This window comes from Zootoca vivipara, chromosome 13 (genome assembly GCF_963506605.1).
Source record: "Zootoca vivipara chromosome 13, rZooViv1.1, whole genome shotgun sequence".
Classification (NCBI taxonomy): Eukaryota; Metazoa; Chordata; class Lepidosauria; order Squamata; family Lacertidae; genus Zootoca; species Zootoca vivipara.
Window position 1 is genome coordinate 41,162,085 of NC_083288.1, and position 21,733 is coordinate 41,183,817.

The following is a 21,733-nucleotide window of genomic DNA, read 5'->3' on the forward strand; positions in this document are numbered from 1 at the left end:
AACTCGATTGGCCTGCAGGAACAGTCCAATCATTCTCCAGGAGGGGGGTTGAATCAGCCAATCACACGGGACCCATTGTGTAAATAATATATATATAGCCAGAGGTTTTGTGGGAAGGGACTCTCATTCACTCACTGCTTACCATGAACTGAAATAAAGAGCATGAAATCAACACTCAACTCCGAGTATATTTCAGGGAGCAAGATTACATTAGTTGGAGGAAAGACTTATTTATATCTGGGCCAGGACCAAGTGATTAGGCTTGTGTCTTCATTGACTAAAATAGTGGTGGAGGGAGGGGAGAGGATGTGGGGGAAATCATTTTCCATCGTGGAAAAATGTCCTGAAATGGTCATCTGGAACAATGGGTGCAAATCCCACATATTCTCAGCATTGAGTGTCTTTTTGTGCACATGCGGATGACTCTGGGGTGACCACTCTATCATCGCACTTGTTCATCTACTGGCGTGTGGCTCTTGCTAAGGTTCTCCAAGGGCCATGTGGCCCTCAAGCTGTAAAGGGTTCAGGAAATCTGCTGATCTGTGGTCCATATTAGGGCAATGATGCACATACAGAAAACTCCCTTGGTTCAATCTGCAGTGAAAGACTCTAAATAACCAAATCTGGGAATGATATCTACTGGAAGAGATGGATCCAGGGTCACGTTTACATTTAACACACATTTAAAACACGCTGCTGTCCCGTCCCCGTCCCCCCCCGAATCCTGAGAACTGTAGTTTACCCCTTCACAGTGCTTCAGTTCCCAACATTATTATTTTTTTGCAAACTAGGGTTCCCAGGATGCTTTGGGGAAGTCATGTGTGTTAGATGTTTGGGGTGGGTGTGATGCAGGTTTGAGGGGGGGCCTTTGGCAAAGTGGCCCCACTCCATCAGCAGATCCCCTCTGCCTTACTTGGAGGCAGATGATGCAACAGGGTCCGGAAACTACCATTTGCATTTCCCAGAATTCCTCCCAGTGTAGCATCATACTGGGGCATTGTGGGTAATTTAAATGGCAGCTCCCAAGCCCAGCCACCTTTTCCCAATAATTGCCCATAGTTGCTGGGCTGTAGCTCAGTGATAGAGCATCTTGCTTTGCATGCAGAAGGTCCCGGGTTCAACCCCTGGGAGGTAGTGCTGGGAGACCCCCCTGCCTGGAGCCCTGAAGAGTTTCTGCCAGTCCGTGCAGGCAGAACAGATGTAGATGGACCGTATGTCCTTGAGAACCACTACCGTGTCCATTGGAGGCAGGGCCAGATTTAGGTTTGATGAGGCCCTAAGCTACTGAAGGTAATGGGGCCCTTTATATGTGCAGCTGTCCTTTGCCAACAACAAATTGTCGCTGTTTTTTGTGTTGAATATATGCTATATGGTAATTTATGGACACAATAGGTACCTAAAGCCATTTGCACATAACAAAATATGTATTTTATCAAAGTAATTGATATGGAAATGAGCAAACCAATGATATTTTAGGGAGCAGGCTAGCAGGCGGGACCCATGACTTACATCATACGAGCCAACACAACACAAAACACTGTTGCTGTATGTAGATTTTATTTTATTTCTTTTTTATCTTATATTTTGGAAATGTACATCCAGTTTTTTCCTTTACATTTTTGGAGCCCCTAATACAGTGAGGCCCTAAGCTATAGCTTGTTTAGTTTATATGTAAATCTGGCACTTTTCTGGAGTGGTCAAAGTATTGATCTAGGTAGGCCAATTCTGTTAAAGTCGCCATTCTATGTTCCTATAATGAATGTTCATGGCATCCCAATTCTTGCTTGTAGTAGGGTTGTGTATGTGTGTTTGTTTTAACCTCAGCAGTCAGGCTCACACACCCCAAGAGAGGCGCAGTTATGTAGCTAACAATCTAGCCATTATCCTCCTCAATTCCCCTAATCCCCAACGGAAACGAACAGGCCACACGGCTTTAATCACACCCCGGAGCGCACCAAGGAGAGATAATTGGTGCTCTCGTGAATCTCATCCCCCCTGGGATACCAGGCCCTCAATTATTGTTCCCTCCTCCAAACAGGTGCTTTGATGCCAGCCCAGAGACCTCATTAAATCCTACAAAAGTTTGTCAGGAAACTTTGTTGCAACTGGGGATATTCTGAGGAGGAGGGGGGGGTGACTTTTGCTCTTTCTCACTGAGCTCTGATCACATGCTCTGGGCTCCCGGGGAAACACTAGCCATGAGCCAAGCTTTAATGACATGTGTGAGATGGGGAAATAAGAATCTATAGTCCTACTACTGCAGAGGAGGAGAAATTCCTTTGGTCAACTGATTTCTGGGCTTGCAGCGCCTGTGCCTTCAACAACAACTTGCTCTGTGGTCAACAACAACAACAACAACAACAACAATAATCAGGTGGTCGTCTCCTTACTCGGAAGAGCCTCATAGAAAGCACAAGAGCTGGCTCAACTTTTTATTTTGGAGCTAGCTGGCAATCTTGTTTATGGTTTACCCAAATTAAGAGAGAGTGGGATTTTTTTATATATAAAAAAAGCCCCTAATCGTATTATTCCATTCTCCAGGATGTTCTTAATTTCAGCTGGGGGTGTCCTGCATAAACTTTGTGCAGTATCCTATTTCCAGCAAAAAGTTGTCATGTTAGCCAAAGTCCATATTAGGACAATATCTTTGTTAAGCTAACAAAAACACCATAAAATACTAGTGTTCAAGTTTTTGTTTTCCCCATAGCTCTTCAGTAGGATAGATGACAGGCTCTGATGCTTCACCCCCTTCCCCCTCCCTCTGCCCCCCCATTCTACTTTTTGCCATCTATGCTGATGAAGAATTCTGGAAAACTCAAAAGCTTGCACACTGTTTTGTGACATTTTGGCCTCGTGAGCCATTGTCCTAACTTAATATAGATTCAGCAAAAATAAATAACTATTTTTGTTTTTTAAAAATGGAGCCTATGTTTGGCAAGTAATTTATCTGGCCAGAAACAGACTGATAGATTTGTTGCTGGTATGCAACGAGGTGTCCTCTGAACTAGTTGGTCTTCTCGTGTCTGTTCCAGTGAAGCCATTTCAATGTTTACCTGGCCAGAAAAAAGGGGCAGGCGCCAGCTTCAACCTTCTCTTTATAAGAGATTAGCAGTGCCAGGATTACAGAGTTGGAAGGGTACTCAAAGGTCATCAGCCCCAACCCCAACCTCCCAGCCAATGAGGGAAATGAAGCCAGAGCGGGAAGAGATGTTACTATGGCCAGTGCATCAAATCACTTTTAGCCTCATAACATTGTTCAAAACTTTGTTCAAAACATTGCTCAGGGCATTGTTCAAAACTTTGCAACCCTCTCTGCCCTTTGACTACATCTAGAATATCTTTAGGCCACTTTTCCATTAACAATAAGCAAACAGCAACAAATGTGGCTTTTAAACCTGCCGTATTGGAAGAGACTTATCAGTCAGCCTCAGATAAAATCCATTTTTAATTGGGGAGAGGGGGATCTGCAGCAATGGTGGATGCTATAAAAGCCTTTAAAAAGGAAAACAAATTCTTGGTGCAGTTCATCTGTCTTCTAAAGTGTTGGTGTTTCCACTACTGGTCAGGGAAGATTATCCCAAGGCAACCCGAAATGACTTACAAACAGACAGACAGACAATATACCCCACATAGGTACATTAAAACCAAGAGAACAGAGAAATATATTTAAAAACAGCTCACCCACTTCTAAAAGGCCACAGATCGATAAAGGCCAAAGGCTTGGTTATAAAGGAAAGTTTTTGCCTGGCAGCTAAAGATATGTATAATGGTGGCGCCAGATGAGCCTCATCAGGGAGAGCATTCCACAAATGGGGAGCCACCACACAAAAGGCCCTGTTCTCGTGTTGCCACCCTCCAGACCTCTCATGGAGTGGGAACACAAATAAGGGTCTCAGAGGATCATCACAGGATCAAGATCAGTTCCTATGGGGAGAGGCACTCCCTGAGGTATTGCAGTCCTGAGCATTTTAAGGCTTCATAGGCAAAAACCAGCATTTTGAATTGGGCCCAGAAACTAATTGGCAGACAGTGCAATCTGTCTATCGAGAATAGATAGATAGATAGATAGATAGATAGATAGATAGATAGATAGATAGATAGAGTCATACCTTGGGTTACAGCCGCTTCAGGTTGCGTCTTTTCGGCATGCACGCATGCGCAGAAGCGCTAAATCGCGACCTGTGCGTGCGCAGACGCAGGTTGCGAACGTGCCTCCCATACGGATCACGTTCGCAACCCGAGGGTCCACTATACTCTGCCAGCATGGTCAATAGCAGGCATCCCCAAACTCAGCCCTCCAGATGTTTTGGGACTACAACTCCCATCATCCCTAGCTAACAGGACCAGTGGTCAGGGATGATGGGAATTGTAGTCCCAAAACATCTGGAGGGCCGAGTTTGGGGGTGCCTGGTCAATAGGGACAAGGGTGATAAGGGTTGTAGTACCATAACACAGTGTTTCCCAACCTTGTGCCTCCAGATGTTTTGGGACTACAACTCCCATCATCCCTAGCTAGCAAGACCAGTGGTCAGGAATGATGGGAATTGTAGTCCGAAAACAGCTGGAGGCACAAGGTTGGGAAACACTGCCATAACATATGGACTGCCACAGTGCCCCCTTCTGGTTTAAAGGCTTGATATGTGCCAGCAATAACTAGTGAGAATATTTTCACAACATGCCCTCAGCTGCTGATTTCTAAGCTGCAGTTAAAAGCACAAGAACAGGCCAGGCTGATTTGTTCCGATATTATTATTATTATTATTATTATTATTATTATTATTATTATTATTATTATTATACCACCCTTCATCATAAGATCTCAGGGGTGTTCACAGAATAAAATACAGGATAGAAAGGTAAAGGTAAAGGGACCCCTGACCATTAGGTCCAGTTGTGACCGACTCTGGGGTCGTGGCGCTCATCTCATGTTATTGGCCGAGGATAAAAACAAGTAAATAATTAGAACAAAAAAGCAGAACAATAACTGCCCCCCCTTCCCACAGACACATTTAAAAGACTGTGGAGTATTGATCAGCCCTGCCTGAAGAGGGACGTTTTCACCTGGTGCCTGAAAATATATAATGAAGCCAATTTTGCCCTTGTTTGGCAAAAAACCTTTCTAGGTGGTTAAAACGCAGTGCTTCCATCTCACCCACCCAGTCTTGCTTGTTCAGTACTTTTTTTTACAGTTGGTTCAGCCAGTTATGGCACATTTGTAAAAAATCATTTCTTTGTTCCATTTATATCCCACCAGCAGGGAACTCAAGGTGGGGTGCACACGCTTCTGTCCCTCCCAGTTTTATCCTCACAATATCCCTAAGAGTTAGGTTAGACTGAGAGGTGGTGGTTAGCCCAAGGTCACTCAGTGAGCTGCCAGTGTGGAGAATTTTCGGCCTTCCGGATGTTGCTGTACTATGACTCCCATCATCCTTGGCCATTGGGTATGTTTGCTGGGGTTGATGGGAGTTGTAGTTCAGGAACAACTGGCGGGCTAAAGGTTCCCTGCAACCCGCTCTACACTAGAGAGTTCGGTCAGCTTTACTGCAGGATTGCATTTTGTTTCATTTAATTTCATTTGTATTACAGCAGTTTAGCTATCTGGCCTCCCCACTCCCAAGGAATCCTGGGAATCTTCGTAGCCTGGCAAAGGTGGTGAGAATTTCTCTGTTAGCCTCGAATTTCTCACTGAGCTCCAGTTCCCACGGCTCTCTGGGGAGAGGAAATGACTATTATTACAGACAATTAAGACGGTGTGCAGCAATTGTAGCTGCTCCTGCTGTCACCTGTTACCTGGATATGAGCTGGACTGCACCTGGGGCTGGATGATGCTAGCATGACAACGGCGCAAAAACAAAAGAGAAAAGCTGTTTTACTTTATTTTGTTTTAAATTGTCTGTAAAAACCTCCCTCCTCCCCCCCTGCCCTGCCCCTGGTTCAGATGCTTGTTCAGCCTTAAAGTTCTGCTCGCGCAACACAGCTAAATTTCAGCCTGATTCAATCATGGAACTGAAATGTGAATTTCAAAAGTCCGATGTTAGCCACATCCACAGTAGACTCATTGGAAATAATGGACTTTTTTATCCATTTATTTCAATGTGTCTAATAATCCCTCATGTTTGTGGCTCAGAGCAGATCAATGCAATACACTTAAAGCACATTATTTTCACCCAAATAATCCTGGGAACTGTAGTTTGTTAAGGATGCTGGGAACTAAAACTTGTGAGGGGGAAAACTACAGTTCCCAGGGTTCTTTAGGGGAAGTCGTGTGCTTTAAATGTGCGCCAGTTGCCCTTTAAATGTATGGTGTGGACCTTCTGGCGGCTGCAAACAGTACGTCTTTTCATTTTAGTTTTTATTTATATTTCCAGGAATGCACCGCAAGCCCAAATGCAAGCCATGAGCAGACATTTTAAAACACTTTTATTGGTTTTATTTGTGGGGGAAATGTTCAACGCCCATGACTGAGTAATTTTGATCAGAGCCATGTGTGTCAGCATAGATCAGGGATAGGCAACCTTCGGCCCTCCAGATGTTTTGGCCTACAAAACATCTGGAGGGCCGAAGGTTGCCTCTGCCTGGCATAGATGATGCCCTTTCACACGGCTTGAGCCACAGACAGAACCAAGGAAGTTTTGCTCAAATTCCTTTCTCATTAACACAAAGTCCGGGTTAATGAGTTCACTGAACTGACGGTTTGTCTAGCCTGGCTGGCAAGACGAAAACAGCGACATTTCTCCGTCCACCTGCGGCAAAGGAGCTAAATAAAGCCCAGGGGCCGGTAATTGAATGGGCAGGCCTGGGCAAGCAAGCTGCAAATGCTCAGCAGATATTACCCACAACTGCGGGCCAGTTGCTTAGCTGCAGAGACTGTGGCGCAAGCAGATGGCATTGTGGGAAACTCCCTCGCCAACTCTGCCACTGCGGTTCTGCCCTCTCCCACCTCTCCGTCCCACAGGATCTGTAATTGGGCTAATGGCAGGGCTGAGGAACAATTGAATTGTTCAGCTGGTGGACAGAGGAGGGGCGGAGAAAGTCTCCCCAGGAAACCATGGCAGTCTCCCACAGCAAAAGCCAATCGCAGCGCAACAGTGACAACACCGCAGCCCCCAGTGCGGTTTGAACACATGGCCCCATGTTTACGAGATTAGCGTGCAAATCCCCTGAGCTGCAGAAAGACATCCTTGCAACAATTTCTAGTTGGTTGCCTTTCAAACAGGATAGCTGACATAAAAAAATAAAAAAATCCTAGGCCTTGCAGCCTGGAAATGTAACCTAGGAAGCTTTCCTTGGCCTGAAATAAAGTGATGCTTAAAGCGTCACCTGGCTAATTTCAGGCTGTTGGTAAGGAGCAGGAACACAGCCAATGGAAATTGGATGCTGCTAGACTACAATTCCCATCATTCCTGGCCATCGGCTCACACTGGTTGGGGCTAATGGGAAGTTCAACAACAGCTGGAGGGCCACAGGCTCCCCATCCCATACCCTCCAACATGTTGAGTCCCAAAACCAGGAGGCATGTCTTCCCAGCTGTGCTCCCGCACGAGTCATGTGACCCGGGTGAGATCACAGAGCCCAAAAGACGCACTTGGGAGGGGGGGCGTGCTCTCGCACATGAGCTCGGCATCTGAAAATGCTTGTTTGGGGGCACCGTGCAAGATCGCGTCACCCCAAAAAGTTTCCTTTCAGGACAAGATCTCTCCGCAAAATCACATGAAATCACAGCGCCCCAAATGGTCGCTGTGCTCTTGCGTGAAAAAACAGTATGTCATTTCATTTATCATTTCATTTCCATTATATACAGAAAGTTGTTCAAAATAACTTTTATTTAAAAAAAAACCTAGAAGCTTTCCTTTTGGAAATTATAGGGACAGAACTACCTAAATTGTATAGAATTTTATTTATATATGCTACCACAGCAGCAAAAATGGTACTTTTTTGGAAAGAAGCAGAAGTCACAGGAAAGGAAGAATGGATACAAAAACCTATGGAATATGCAGAAATGGCGAAACTTACCGGAAGAATAAGAAATCAAGATAGCAAACTCTTTATAAAAGAATGGAAATGGCTTATTGAATATTTGCAGATAAATTGTAGACAGATAAAAACATTAGCAGGATTATTGTAATAACCTGCAGTTTTATAAGAATACTAGCTGACCCGGCCACGCGTTGCTGTGGTTCTTTCCTGTGATCCCCACCCCACCCGTCCCGATCCATGACGTATCCTGCCCCTCCTCCCTCCACCCCGGCTCATCCCTGTGTTTCGGTAGGATACCCTTTCCTCTGTTGTCCCTGGGGAGTGTTGGCCCCTCCCCCATGTATCTCCATACCTTGCCCCCCACCCTTGGAGAAGGAACTGTTAGGTTCTGGGTTTTATTTCCCAGCATGCACTTCTGTCTGAGCCCTCTGTTGTCCCTGGGGAGTGTTGGCCCCTACCCCCGGTGTCTTCCTACATTGGCCCCCACCCTTGGAGAAGGAAATGTCAGTTTCTGGGTTCAATTTCCCAGTATTTACTTTTGTCTGAGCCCTCTGTTGTGCCCTCCCCCCCGTATCTCCATACATTGGCCCCTGCGCATGCATCCTGAACATTTACATATATTTAGATTAAGGATGGGGGGTGATGATGTGCCCTGGGACGCAGAGAACTACTTAAAAAATTCTGAGGGGGGGGGTCAAATAGCGAAGCCCCATAGCCCTGTAACAACAGACAGGCCCAGGCAGAAGGAGGGGGGTCATATGGGCCACTTGGCGCGGGCCTCCGAATCTAGAGGGGGCCTCGGTCTCCATATTCACAATCAGTAAAATGAAAAAAGTAACAAAAGGGTTAAAAACAGGGACACATTATCTTATCTACCTGGGCCGGGCCTCTGTCTGGCCCTGCAAGGGCCTGGCAACAGAAGGCTCGTTCTGAAGCACCCAAGTTGTTCAGTTCCATAAAAAAACCCAGGAAGTGGCCACTGCAAATATATGAGGACTTAAACTGGGGAGAGAAAGTGCATGGTTGTGTTTTTATATATATATAAAAAGACACAGAGGCTTACAATCAGTTGTTTCTCCTAAAATAAGACATACCCATAAAATATAAAATAAGCCATAGCAGGATTTCTAAGCATTTGTGCAATATAAGCCATACCCCGAAAATAATACATAGTGATAGGCGCAGTTCTGGAGGGCCCCAAGGAAGAGGCAAGGCTGGACGCGTAATAAATAAGACATCCCCTGAAAATAAGCCAATGTGGGGGTTTTTAAGGGAAAATAAATATAAGACAGTGTCTTATTTTCAGAGAAACATGGTAAAGCCTAGGTTAAAAGGGGCATGACTGCCCTTACCTAAAATGGCCGCCGGAGCCTCGCATGTGACACAACGCCCACTAAATTATAAAGTGAAAACCCCTCCCTGTGCCCCCAAGTGCGTGTTAGGATAAATGATGGACGACTGCCTAATGCTGCCAGGCGTTTATTAATGCAGCCGCCGGGAGAGGCTTTGGGCTTGGGGTGTAATGGCCTTTTTGGTGGTTGCAAGGCCTCCTGTTTTACAGGATCTCGTGGCGGAGGCGGGGTTTGTGGGTGTGACGCGTTGTTGTGTCTAATCCCTGTGACTGCCCCCACGTGTCCCGATCCATGATCTATTCAGTTTGTTCCCCCCTCCTCCATGACCAGCGTATCTCATGACGTTTTGAAGGATGGTATTTATTTTTGTCTTGTGGGTGTTTTTTTGGGGGGGGGGTAGTGGTGCTAAATTGTAAAGTAAAAACCCCTTGCTGTGCCCCCAAGTGCGTTGCTGTGGGTTATCTACCCCCCGGGCCTAGTGGGGTTTTGCAGCAGGGGCCTACATAAAACAAAGGCCTAGTGGTCTGATAATGGCCGCCTTGGTGGTTTAAGTTGCTTGGTTGATGATGTCATTTGGTTTGTGGGTGTGGCTTAGATTTCACAGGAAGGGAGGGGGTGTACTGTGGGAGGAATTCCACTTGAGGGCGCTGTTTGACTTGGTGGAAAACCAGGTCTACACCTGCCCAGGTGTGTGATTTGAGGTTTTCTTGTCCCCAGCAACCCCCGGGGAGTGGCCTGGATCGTTGTGTCAAAATTTCAGGACGATCGGTCAAGCAGTTACGGAGAAGATAGCGGCCAACAATTTCAAGATATTTACATTTATATATATATAGATGTCATATAGAGGAGGGAGAAAGGTTGTTTTCTGCTGCTCCAGAGAAGCGGACACGGAACAATGGATTCAAACTACAAGAAAGTAGATTCCACCTAAACATTAGGAAGAGCTTCCTGACAGTAAGAGCTGTTTGGCAGTTGAATTTGCTACCAAGGAGTGTGGTGGAGTCTCCTTCTTTGGAGGTCTTTAAGCAGAGGCTTGACAGGCATATGTCAAGAATGCTTTGATGGTGTTTCTTACTTGGCAGGGGGTTGGACTGGATGGCCCTTGTGGTCCCTTCCAACTCTGCAATTCCATGATTCTATCGGGGGGGGGGGGAGCCCAAACACCACTGAGCCCCGAGTTAAACCCTCACTCTCACAGTACCACACCTCCAAGAGGATCAACCTTCTCCACTTCCACCACAAAAGCATGTCTGGAGTCAGCTAATAATAATAATAATAATCAGTGTATGAATAGCCCACAGAAAGCTCATTCTTTTAAAAAAAAATATTTAGAAAAGGGTCTGTTCCCCCCACTGCATAACTGATGTGGAGGAAAGGAGAAGCTTGAAGAAGATTAATCATGTATTTGTTGTTACTTTTTCTTTAAAGCCTGATAAATATGGAAAGTCTGAAAATAAGGTTTTTAAGGAAATAAAATAAATGCCCAGTGGTTTGTGTGTGTGTGTGTGTGTGTGTGTGTGTGTGTGTGTGTGTGTGTGTGTGTTTTTAAGAAGATGCATGGTTCTAAATTAATGCCATAATGTATGGGTGCCGATTTTAATAGCACTTTTAAGAAATGGAGGATTGGTTGAGAGTTGCAATATGTGCATAATTCTCCGTTTATTTATTTTTTAAAAGAGGCCATAACTTCCGATCTGCAAACCCTTTCTTTTCATCCTTGATGTGTTTGACAGGGTTGGGTAGGAAAACACTCTGCACATGCTCTGCGGCATTCTTGTTTTATTATTTTTCACACACTTTGGTGCTGTGTTTAAGAACTGAAAAGCAAGTTGGTGGACGGTCAGAATTCAGGTGGGGATTTTTAATAACAGTTGAAGTCAGGAACATTTTATTTTATTTTTATTAATGCTGTTAATATTCATTCATTTGTTCCACCCATGATATTCTGAAAACAGCATTCAAGTGCAGTCCTAGACACATCTATTTAGATGTGCAATGGGACTTGCCACCAGGAAAATGTTACAGAATTACAGTACAGATATTCAGAATACAGACCACGGAATTTTTTTGCCCAGGATCAATCTTTGTTTTTCAAGGAAATTTTTATAGTTCGCAACTTTCTTTTTAGGAGAAAAGAGATAAAACCCGACACTATATGAAAGTTCACTCATCGTTTAGTATTGCAATAAATATAGGGCTCGTCCGGGATTTGAACCCGGGACCTCTCGCACCCTAAGCGAGAATCATACCCCTAGACCAACGAGCCAGCTGTGATGATAGGGCTCGTACAAAGTTTATCTTCTATACCAACTTCTGTCACTGTGTGCCACGTGGAATTGTAGGACATTGAGCATCTTATTGGCTTCTATGACTGATCAGCGCCATCTAGCGGTACAGGACTGTTACTTTCTGCATTCGGAATACAGTACAGTAATTGTTGAATTGTTTTCAAATACGTTGTACTGTATAAAAAGTGTAGACTATAAAGCGAGATGAGTGCCGCAACTCGAGAGTCGTCCGTGACTGGACCTAATGGTCAGGGGTCCCTTTACCTTTATATAGTTCATCTTTATTTCATCTTATTTTCTTAAACTAGGAAAAGACACCAGTATAGCTACATTTGACCAAAGTCTCCACCAACCCCACCTTGTGCCTTTTCAAAAAAGAGTAGCTACCCTTTGCTTGTGAAGGGACTCCCTGGAGAGATCTGTGCAGTAAACTGGCTGAAATCCAACAGGTGGTGTTTCCCCCTAGCATGCTGGTGCAGAGACAGGATTTGCACCAGGATCAGAGATTGAATGCCCTGGAAATCTACAGGTGAAACTCGGAAAATTAGAATATCGTCGAAAAGTGCATTTATTTCAGTAATACAACTTTTAATTTTTCTTTTAATTTTTACAAATGCTTTCTTTTGGAAATTCCACAGTAATAAAACAAATAGTTACAATAATACAAAAATAAACATTGCTATTAAAAGGTAAAGGTAAGGGGACCCCTGACCATTAGGTCCAGTCGTGACCAACTCTGGGGTTTCGGTGCTCATCTCGTGTTATTGGCCCAGGTCATGTGGCCAGCATGACAAAGCAGCTTCTGGCGAACCAGAGCAGCACACGGAAACACTGTTTACCATCCCGCTGTAGCGGCCCCTATTTATCTACTTGCACTTTGACGTGCTTTCAAACTGCTAGGTTGGCAGGAGCTGGGACTGAGCAATGGGAGCTCACCCCGTAGCAGGGATTCGAACCTCCAACCTTCTGATCGGCAGGCCCTAGGCCAGGCATCCCCAAACTTTGGCCCTCAATATGTTTTGGACTACAATTATCATCATCCCTGAGCACTGGTCCTGTTAGCTAATAATCATGGGAGTTGTAGGCCAAAACATCTGGAGGGCCGCAGTTTGGGGATGCCTGCCCTAGGCTCTGTGGCTTAACCCACAACGCCACCAACGTCCCAACATTGCTATTACATTTCATTGATTACATTCCATTCATAATTGACCCGCCTAACGACAAATAATTACGATTACAACAAATAACGGCCTGACATATCTTGCTTTGCATGTCATGCATCTATCTCATATATTGGTTTCACCTTTTAAGTTGCGTTACTGAAATAAATGCACTTTTCGACGACATTCTAATTTTCCGGGTTTCTCCTGTAGCTGCTGGGAATTGCAATTGAGGAGAGCGCTACTGCTCAGGTCTTGCTTTCAGGCTCCCCATGGGCACTTGGTTGGCCACTTTGAGAAACAGCATGCTGGACTGAATGGGCTTTTACCTTTTTTTATTCTTAATATTGTATTTTATTTTATTTCAAGATTCAATGTTACACTTTGTCACTCAACATTTATAATCCTCTATCCCAGGGGTGTCAAACTCAAATTCATCGGGGGCCGCATCAGCAGTTTGGTCACCCTCAAAGGGCCGGTTGTGTCTGTAGGACTATGTGTCCACTCTTTATTATCATAAATTATTGTCACTGCATTCAATTATTACTGTTTTTTGTAATAATGTAAGCTCATTCCCGCCCCCACGCGGATCACATTCCTGCGTCGTGGCGCGTGTGTGGGAGGGGATGTAAACGAGGGAAATTTGAACAAAAGGTGGGGATTGACGGCTTCCGGGGGGGGGGGGCTCAACTAAACCTTCGGCAGGAAGGAGAAAGCCACTGCTGGGATTAAAAACCTGCAGATGGAAAGAGGGCTTCCCTCTCCCGCCCTGCGCACACCCAAACCCCGCTAGGCAGGATGCCACACGCTGCAACCCACCCCATGCTTTGGAGAGGGGCAGGAACATGTGGTGCAGCGCCAACTCCCTGCTTTGCTTTTGTATCCTCCCTCCTCAGCGCCAGAGTCCCTTCCCCTCGCGCTGAGGGAGGGCAGCGGATTTCCCGAGGAGGAAGGCGGCGGCAGCCCCAGCGGACGTGCATCTTCGCCTCAGAGCTGCTCTTCCCCCCACCCGCGCTGTTGTCATCTTCGCCGCCGCCTCTCCCTACCGGGACTGCAGGCAGAGGAGGCTTGAAAACCTCCCCCCCATAAAAAATTCCCCTTCCACCTACTCAAACCGCGAGGCGACTCCATCTGGAGCCCTACATCACGAGGGGCTGAGAAGAGGCGGCGGCAGAGCGGGAAGTGCAGGAACCCGTTCCGTCGTCGCCGCCTCCCTCCCGGCCGCCCCCCGGGGAGCAGCTCCGCCGGAACTGAGAAGCCAAAGGGCGGCTCGGGGGTGGGGGGCAGAGCAAAAGCCAGGCACCCTCCCGAGTGTCTATGAGGAGAAAACGGGGGAAGAGGAAAGAGAAACCCGGCTCCATCAAGAGAGCGGCTGTTGCGCTTCACCTACTTCCCCCTCAGGCTCACTCCACGTCCCTTTCGCCCGCTTGCTCGCCCACCTCCCGGATGCAGCCGAGGAGAGGAAGGGAAGCGGCGGGCGGCGGCTCCCCAGTGCCGCCTCACTCGCTCTCGGAGACAACAGCAAAGCCCGCCAAAAAAAATTCCAGCGCTGCTCCGTCCCGGCACCAACTTTGCCGGCAGCGCCTGTAGGGCTTTCCTACCTCCTCGGCGGGCTTCCTCCTCCTCCTCCTGCATCTCACTTCCCCGTCTGGCCGCTGTGCCACCGCCTCCCTTAGCCTCATTCAAAATTGAAATTCCCTGGCCAAGGCCGTCAGCGCGGCTCCAGCGCCCCGGCCTCCGCCTGCAGCCCCGCCCCCGGTTTTGACCCTCGGCCAATTGCAGGCTCCAGAACTACTGACAGCTGTAATTGTCGGCGGCGGCTACGCGGGCCACATGACGAGGTCTGGCGGGCCGGATTAGGCCCCCGGGCCTTGTGTTTGACACCAGTGCTCTATCCAATACACTTGTCACCCACAAAACTTAAGAATGTTTTCAATTGCCTACCAGTTGTGCGTCCAATAAAACAGATAAATTTGTTGAGGGCAAAACTGCCATAGTTTCATAGCTGTGAGGTTTGTGGGTGGGGAAGAAATGGAACTTTCAAATTCTGATGTGTTAAGGCTAGAGCATGAGGCTCTTAATCTCAGGGTTGTGGGTTAAAGTCCCATGTGGGGTTGAACTAGATGACCCTCGTGGCCCCTTCCAACTCTATGATCTTTTCCCCCACCTCTCCTGAGCCTCACAGACATGGAGAGGAGGAGATCTCATATTGACCATGAAGCAGAGGGGAATAAATCTAGGGAGAAAACGTAGAAAACTAAGATCTACCAGGATGAGATGATCCGGTGGACCTCCAGCTGAGCCAAGAGGTTCCTGGCACACAGCTACGCATATCCTGGCTGAACTGGGATCCAGCTGGCTGAGCCAAAGCTAGCGGATTTAATAATAATAATAATAATAATAATAATAATAATAATAATAATAATATTCCAAATATTATTCCAAATAATATTATTCCAAATCATAGAATCATAGAATCATAGAATCATAGAATGATTAAATAAGAGACATGGGGGAATGATCAACGGTCTTCAATGTCTGTATACTAATGCACAGAGCATGGGAAATAAACAAGATGAACTTGAGCTCTTGGTACAGCAAACTAAATATGACATAATAGGCATCACTGAAACCTGGTGGGATGAGTCTCATGACTGGAATGTAGTAATAGAGGGATACAATCTATTTAAGAGAAATAGACCAAACAGGAAAGGAGGAGGAGTAGCTTTATATGTTAGGGATATGTATACCTGTGAAGAGATCCAGGATTTAAAACTTCAAAGCCAAATTGAGAGTATCTGGGTCAAAATTAAGGGAGAGAAAAACAACAGTGATCTCATTGTGGGAGTTTACTATAGATCCCCAAGCCAAACTGAGGACACAGATGATGCCTTCCTGGAACAGATGGCCAAGCATTCCAAAGGAAGTGAGATAGTAGTAATGGGGGATTTCAACTATCCTGATATTTGTTGGATGTCAAACTCAGCCAAGAGCATAAGGTCGAACAGATTCCTCACTGGCCTTGCAGACAACTTCATTGTCCAGAAAGTGGGAGAAGCAACAAGAGGATCAGCCATTTTAGATCTGGTCCTAACCAATAGTGATGACTTGGTTAGTGGGGTAGAAGTGGCAGGATCATTAGGTGGGAGTGACCATGCTCTTCTGGAGTTTATTATCCAGCGGAAAGGAGCAACCAAGCATACTAAGGTCCAAATTCTAGACTTTAAGAAAGCCGACTTCAGAAAACTTAGGGAAACGCTGGGTGAAATCCCATGGACAGTAATACTAAAAGGGAAGGGAGTTCATGATGGTTGGGAGTTTGTTAAAAGGGAGATATTAAAAGCACAACTTCAGGCAATACCAATGAGACGGAAACATGGAAGGTGCCTAAAGAAGCCAGGCTGGCTATCTAAAGAACTTTTGACTGAGTTAAGATTTAAAAGGGATATGTACAAAAAATGGAAAAGGGGGGAAATCTCCAGAGAGGAATTCAAACATATAGCCAGCACGTGTAGAGACAAAGTCAGAAAAGCTAAAGCACAGAATGAACTCAGGCTCGCCAGAGAGGTTAAAAGCAACAAAAAGGGCTTTTATGGGTATGTCCGTAGCAAAAGGAAAAACAAGGAAACAGTGGGGTCACTCAGAGGAGAAGATGGTGAAATGCAAACAGGGGACAGAGAAAGGGCAGAACTCCTCAATGCCTTCTTTGCCTCAGTCTTCTCCAAGAAAGAAAACAACGCCCGACCTGAAGAATATGGAGCAGATGATTCAGCAGGGGAAACACAGCCCAGAATAAGTAAGGAGGTAGTACAAGAATACTTGGCTAGTTTAGATGTATTCAAGTCTCCAGGGCCAGATGAACTACATCCAAGAGTATTAAAAGAACTGGCAGAGGTGATTTCAGAACCACTGGCAATAATCTTTGAAAATTCCTGGAGAACAGGCGAAGTTCCAGCAGACTGGAGGAGGGCAAATGTTGTCCCTATTTTCAAAAAGGGGAAAAGAGAGGACCCAAACAATTACCGCCCAGTCAGCCTGACATCAATACCAGGAAAGATTCTAGAGCAGATCATTAAGCAAACAGTCTGTGAGCACCTAGAAAGAAACTCTGTGATCACTAAAAGTCAGCATGGGTTCCTGAAAAATAAGTCATGTCAGACTAATCTGATCTCATTTTTTGACAGAATTACAAGCCTGGTAGATGAAGGGAACGCTGTGGATGTAGCCTATCTTGATTTCAGCAAGGCCTTTGACAAGGTGCCCCATGATATTCTTGTAAAGAAGCTGGTAAAATGTGGGCTAGACAATGCTACCATTCAGTGGATTTGTAGCTGGATTACTGACCGAACCCAAAGGGTGCTCATCAATGGCTCCTCCTCATCCTGGAGAGTAGTGACTAGTGGGGTGCCACAGGGTTCTGTCTTGGGCCCAGTCTTGTTCAACATCTTTATCAATGACTTGGATGATGGGCTTGAGGGAATCCTGAGCAAGTTTGCAGATGACACCAAGTTGGGAGGGGTGGCTAACACCCCAGAGGACAGGATCACACTTCAGAATGACCTTAACAGATTAGACAACTGGGCCAAAGCAAACAAGATGAATTTTAACAAGGAGAAATGTAAAGTACTACACTTGGGCAAAAAAAATGAAAGGCACAAATACAGGATGGGAGACACCTGGCTTGAGAGCAGTACATGTGAAAAGGATCTAGGAGTTTTGGTTGACCACAAACTTGACATGAGTCAGCAGTGTGATGCAGCAGCTAAAAAAGCCAATGCAATTCTGGGCTGCATCAATAGGAGTATAGCATCTAGATCAAGGGAAGTAATAGTACCACTGTATTCTGCTCTGGTCAGACCTCACCTGGAGTATTGTGTCCAGTTCTGGGCACCACAGTTCAAGAAGGATACTGATAAGCTGGAACGTGTCCAGAAGAGGGCAACCAAAATGGTCAAAGGCCTGGAAACGATGCCTTATGAGGAACGGCTTAGGGAGCTGGGTATGTTTAGCCTGGAGAAGAGAAGGTTAAGGGGTGATATGATAACCATGTTCAAATATATAAAAGGATGTCATATAGAGGAGGGAGAAAGGTTGTTTTCTGCTGCTCCAGAGAAGCGGACACGGAGCAACGGATTCAAACTACAAGAAAGAAAATTCCACCTAAACATTAGGAAGAACTTCCTGACAGTAAGAGCTGTTCGGCAGTGGAATTTGCTGCCAAGGAGTGTGGTGGAGTCTCCTTCTTTGGAGGTCTTTAAGCAGAGGCTTGACAGCCATCTGTCAGGAATGCTTTGATGGTGTTTCCTGCTTGGCAGGGGGTTGGACTGGATGGCCCTTGTGGTCTCTTCCAACTCTATGATTCTATGATTCTATGATTCTATGATTCTATATTATTTATACCCCGCCCATCTGGCTGGGCTTCACCTGCCACTCTGGGCGGCTTCCAACAAACATTAAAATACATCAAATATCACAGATTAAAAACTTCCCTAAACAGGGCTGCCTTTAGGTATTTTCTAAATGTCAGGTAGTCGTTTATCTCTCTGACCGCTGATGGGAGGGTGTTCCACAGGGCAGGTGCCATTACCGAGAAGGCCCTCTGCCTGGTTCCCTGTAGCTTTGCTTCTCGCAGTGAGGGAACCGCCAGAAGGCCCTCGGAGCTGGACCTCAGTGTCTGGGCTGAATGATGGGGGTGGAGACGCTCCTTCAGGTATACTGGATCGAGGCCATTTAGGGCTTTAAAGGTCAGCACCAACACTTTGAATAGTGCTCAGAAACGTACTGGGAGCCAATGTAGATCTTTCAAGACCGGTGTTATGTGGTCTCGGCAGCCGCTCCCAGTCACAGGTCTAGCTGCCGCATTCTGGCTTAGTTGTAGTTTCCGGGTCACCTTCATATTTTTTTTTTTTGAATAATTTTTATTAATTTTTAGGGGAAAAAAACACATACAAAGTATACAACATAAACTCTGTCCCTTCATTTTCCCTCCACCCACAAGCCCACCTCTGCCACCAGTGAGCCCCATGGGTATTGGGGAACGAAGGGGTCCATTTTAAGCTGGGTTTGACCTCCCCCCTCCTTCCTCCCCCCTCATCCCCCCCCCCTGCCACTGAGAGGACAAAGGCGGAGGATCTCTGGGGATTGGCTTATCCCCCAGCTATTTCTTCACTGTACTGGAAAAAAGAAAAACAAAGAAAAAAGGAGAGAGAGAGAGAAAAAAGCAAAAATATGAAAAGGGGGGAAAAAAGGGAAGGAAAAAAAAAGAAAAAAGGAAAAATATTAATGGCTTCCACGACTCTCCTCCTCCTGGATTTCCCAACCTCTTTACATAGTTATGGCGGGTTTTCTAATCCAATTCAGAATCTTATTCTTATAATATTAACACAATCCTCCTCCTTCTTCATGCTGTCCCCCTCTGAGCCCCCCCCCCTGCCACTGGGGTAGCCCGAGGAGTCCAGCAGTCAAAAGGTTCCATTTTTGTGTCTGGGTTTCCCTCCACCCTTCCCTCTCCCCTCAAGGCACCCCCTGCCACTGGGTACCAAGAGTAAGAAGGGGGAGACAGGCAGTTTTCCACCCAAACACCTGATCACCAAAATTATTCAAAAACAAACTCTAAGCATATTTCCTCAGCCATTCTTTTTACTCCCTCCAGAAAGCTCTTAACCTTAAACTATAAAAATCTCTCCTTCCCCCCCCCCAATGTCCCTCCTCCCAATTGGATCAGCATATCCTTTAACAGGCCAAGATTCCGACACCGTTGTTCATAGACCAAAAACAGTACCTTAAACTAAAATTTTTACCCCACTCCAATTCTTTCCCACATCCACTTCCAGACCTCTGCTCCTCCCTCTTTCTGCCTTTCCCTCCCTTCACTAACACCATTCAACATTTCAGTCTCTCCAGGATTTTCACTTCCATCAATCTTCTCTTCACTTTGCTTCTCCTTGTCGGCCTCATCTCTTTGTTCTGATCTTTGTTTTCCATCATCCAACACATATTTTTTATAGTCTGAATCAGTCTCCAAATTGTCCTCAAATTGTTGCTCCTCACACACAATCTCATAAACAAAATTGTCCTCTAAATCTTGCTCTTGCACCTCATTCTCCTTTTCTGTTGGATTGAAACATTGCCTTTCCTTGTAGATATCTTCCCATGTTTGTAGATAACCCAGCACAGCTTCCTGGAAAGCTCGAGAGAATTTTGTTTTCATAGTTCACTTGACCACAGGCAGACCAGAGATAAGGGCAGAAGGGTACTGGAAAATTCCTCTCTACAACGTTTTCGGCTCCATCTTGGCTGTTCTTATCCTTTGTCTTTAACCTCATCAGATTTCAAATTTACAGTCCGCTTAAATCCTTTTAAAACCTTTTGAATCAATTTTTCCAATTCACAGGAATAAAATCATCTTTCTTAGCCCTTTAACAACTTGACAGCTTTTGACAGCTGTCGAAACGTCCTCCCCCTTGTTGCTGCTGAACCTCAAGGGGCAACGACACCGGGGGGCTGGGGAGGTTTGGAAAAGTGTTTCTTTCTCTCGGGTCCGCAATCTTGAAAGAAGTTTTCCCTTTTCGGCTTGGGAATATTTAATGCGCCTCCCGATTGTCCATTTGGAAGAGATCGGCTTCCGTTACTTTAGAATCTCTTCCTATCTTCAAATTTAAAATTTTTAAGATCCGAAAAGAGATTTAACTTACTTTGAAGAAGTCTTTTATTGCCTTCTTTTATTGCCTTCTTTTATTGCCTTTTATTGCCTTGGAAGAATCCGCCGCTTGCAGGCTGAGGACTCGGAGCTTCACTTCAAGGAGGTAAGATGAAACCCAAAAATGGCTCCTGCGACTCCACTCTGCTGGCTCTCGATTGCTCTACTGAGCTCTCGGGCAGCAGAGGATTCGCGTTCGGAGCAAACAGCTGGGCACTTTGTCACCGGGACTCTCTACTCGGTGTTTTTTCGGGGAGTCCGCTCGCTCTGCGGACTTCCCCCCCCTCCACGAAGCCAGGGACTTCAGAGCACGAAGTCCCTGCGTCCAACTTCACCAGCGCGACGAATCGGAAGCCTCCGGGTCACCTTCAAAGGTAGCCCCACGTAGAGCGCATTGCAGTAGTCCAAGCAGAAGATAACTAGAGCATGCAGTACTCTGGTGAGACAGTCCGCGGGCAGGTAGGGTCTCAACCTGTGTACCAGATGGAGCTGGTAGACAGCCGCCCTGGACACAGAATTAACCTGTGCCTCCATGGACAGCTGTGAGTCCAAAATGACTCCCAGGCTGCACACCTGGTCCTTCAGGGGCACAGTTATCCCATTCAGGACCAGGGAGTCCCCCACACTCACCCGCCCCGTGTCCCCCAAAAACAGTACTTCTGTCTTGTCAGGATTCAACCTCAATCCGTTAGCCGCTATCCATCCTCCAACCGCCTCCAGGCACTCACACATGACATTCACTGCCTTCACTGGTTCTGATTTAAAGGAGAGATAGAGTTGGGTGTCATCCGCATACTGATGAACACCCAGCCCAACCCCCCTGATGATCTCTCCCAGCGGCTTCATATAGATGTTAAAAAGCATGGGGGAGAGGACGGAACCCTGAGGCACCCCACAAGTGAGAGCCCAGGGGTCTGAGCACTCATCCCCCACCCCCACTTTCTGAACACGGCCCAGGAGGAAGGCGCGGAACCACTGTATGACAGTCCCCCCAGCTCCCAACCCCTCTAGACAGTCCAGAAGGATGTTATGGTTGATGGTGTCAAAAGCCGCTGAGAGATCCAGCAGAACTAGGAAACAGCTCTCACCTTTGTCCCTAGCCCGCCAAAGATCATCAACCAGTGCGACCAAGGCCGTTTTAGTCCCATGATGCGGCCTGAATCCCAATTGGAAGGGATCCAAATGGTCCGCATCCTCCCAGGCGTGCTTGGAGTTGTTCAGCAACCACTCGCTCAATCACCTTGCCCAAGAATGGAA

General features: G+C 46.3%; 1 non-coding gene across 1 annotated transcript; it reads right to left on the reverse strand.

The window, feature by feature from the left end:
• Window positions 1-11,523: 11,523 nt before the first annotated feature.
• On the reverse strand, window positions 11,524-11,595 carry TRNAP-AGG (transfer RNA proline (anticodon AGG)). Its single transcript has one exon. It is a non-coding gene; the product is annotated as a tRNA-Pro (tRNA).
• Between the last annotated feature and the right edge of the window lie 10,138 nt (window positions 11,596-21,733).